Below are 2,549 nucleotides of genomic sequence, written 5' to 3'. Positions count from 1 at the left end.
GTTTCAACTTTAATAAATCTTCGTTAGAGTAATTGTGAATATATACATATACTATCAACATTTTTAATATTGGTTGAAATTGAAATTGCACAGATTGTTAACAGGCGGAGGCGCAGATGGAGGCCAAGAAGATACTGGGTACGGCCTTAACCACGTGGTTTACGGGGCATTTTAATTTTTTTTCAAACTGTTGCAAGATGTGCTATGTTCGAAGTCTCATCTGCAAATGATCGTCAAGTAAAGTGCCGCTCTATATATGTAGTAGGCATATTATGCTTGGTCAAATAGCAGCGCTATAAAAACAAACTGCTACCTGACAGGTCGTGGTGTGATCGTCGTAAGGTCATGATAGGTCTTCGTAGGATCATCATGAACGTAGAGAGATCGTAGTGGAAACGTAGTAAGAACAAAGTGGGAACGTTGTAGAAGCGTACTCGGTATGTTCCCGACTGTATTACGCTTTTACTGCGCTTTTACTACGATCATGAAGAACTATCCACGATGCTTCCGTGCTGCTTGTACGATTACGGCGCTTCTACCACGCTCATTTTACGACTTTAACCCGATTCTTGTTGGCCACGATCCCGCTACGCTTTTTTTAAGCACGTTCAAAATAAACGTGGCGAGAGCGTAGAGCTTACGATCATGAAGACGCTACCGCGATCATTCTGCGCTTATGTAGACTCCACTACGTTTCTCCTGCGATTTGCCACGATCGGCCACGCTTTCGGCCACGCTTTGATCGTAGTAGAAGCGGCGTCTATGTGTGAACGGGGGATAAGCAATTAACAAATTAAATAAAGTAATTTTCACAGAACTTACAAGTTTAATGTATATATAATACCTATAAACCTTTAACTTAAGTATATCATACAATTGTGTGAATAATAAAACAAAGACGTTAGACAGTGTTGACAGTGTTAGATAAAGATGTAAAGCGACTATTTTATATCATTAAATACCTATTTTACATTTAATAAATAAAGGTACATATCGTCTCTGTGGCGCAATTGGTTAGCGCGTTCGGCTGTTAACCGAAAGGTTGGTGGTTCAAGCCCACCCAGGGACGAATAATCTTTTTTATTTATCAGATTATATCTTAACATTAACATTAACATCTTTTTTCTTTTCTTTTTTTTCTCTTTTTTTTAATTTTTACTTAACAAACCAAAATATTCAGAATTTACTATTTGCATTATGTAAATCCCATACAAATCATCAGTGAATTTCGACAGGTCTAACAGAAACATTAAAAACATTTTCATTCAAAACACCGTGTTGCATTGAAAAATCGCTGTTTTCGGAATTTATGCCAACAGATACATATTTAATAGGATTTTGTTGTGCAGAAAAATTCACACATGTTATGTGATAGCGGAAAGGCAAAAACTTTTATCAAGATAGAAAATTGTGATTTCCGTGTCCTTTCGTCTATAAATTTGCAAACAGAATCTCCATATTAACATAACACAACATTTAATTATTTTAGAAGTAAGTGCTTATTCTAAAAGTACTCTGTACGGGCACAATTGGTTTGACTTTAATTCAAATATTTGAGTTGCAAAGGTGTTACTTAATGAAAAAATTATGTACCTGTGAAACTTTAATATTGAAGCAGTCTGAATCGGCTTTATTAGCCATTTTGAACGCACCGTTTGGCGCTTTTATCTTAAAAAATCATAATTGCTATCGTTTTTATTAGAGGTAAATTTTAATTGTATTTTTACCATAGCTTTTGTGCGCGAAAATAAACTCTTTAAGAAATTGCAAGTCTAATAGTCGTAAAGACTTTAATTCTCTATCATTTCATTGTTTTAAAGGTGTTAGAAAAGGAGAGAATCTGTCTCCTCTTTTTCATTATTTTTGAATCATTTAGAAGAGTTTTGTATGAAAAAAAGAGCAATTGGTGTAAATAGTGTTGCTCAATGTGAACATTTTTGAGAAATATTGTACTCATTGGAAATAAACTGTTATTGTAAGCAAAGAAAGAATTACAATATAAACGTTTTATTCAATGGTCAAGAATCAGAGATGATAGAAAATGAATATAAGTACATAGGAATATATGTCGCCAGAAGTGGCAGCAATATAACCGTCAAAAATCACATTGCTGAACAAGTAAATAAAGTCATGGCATGTTTTTACTTTAAAAAAGATTATAATACTTGATTTACCTATTGATTTACAAGTGGATATTTTTTAACAACTACCAGACCAATTGTATTTTATTGTGGTGAAATATGGGGATTTGGCAATTTAGATATATTAGATATATTAGAGTCTAGTTAATTTTTTTAAATGAATATAAAAAAGAGTAATCCGTTTTATATAATATATGGAGGACTAGGTGTCCTATCACTCTGGACATGCTGGAAGTAGACATAAAATCTAGAATTATTGCTTTTTGTATTAGGTTAATGCAAAGTGGCTAACTTTGTTATTCAAACAAAAGATAAGAGATCGATTTATGCAAATTTGGACAGGACATCTAGTGCTTAGTGTTAAAACCTTGTGAAAGAAAACTTTGTGCAAAGTAAATATACCAAGAT

General features: G+C 33.4%; 1 non-coding gene across 1 annotated transcript; it reads left to right on the top strand.

Annotated features, from left to right (window-relative positions):
• The first annotated feature begins 995 nt into the window (after positions 1-995).
• Positions 996-1,069, top strand: Trnan-guu (transfer RNA asparagine (anticodon GUU)). The gene has a single exon. It is a non-coding gene; the product is annotated as a tRNA-Asn (tRNA).
• Positions 1,070-2,549: the final 1,480 nt, after the last annotated feature.

The sequence above is a fragment of the Ruditapes philippinarum genome, unplaced genomic scaffold, assembly GCF_026571515.1.
Source record: "Ruditapes philippinarum isolate M1 unplaced genomic scaffold, ASM2657151v2 ctg792_1_1_1_1, whole genome shotgun sequence".
NCBI classification, from domain to species: Eukaryota; Metazoa; Mollusca; class Bivalvia; order Venerida; family Veneridae; genus Ruditapes; species Ruditapes philippinarum.
This window is presented reverse-complemented; position numbering and strand designations above follow the sequence as displayed.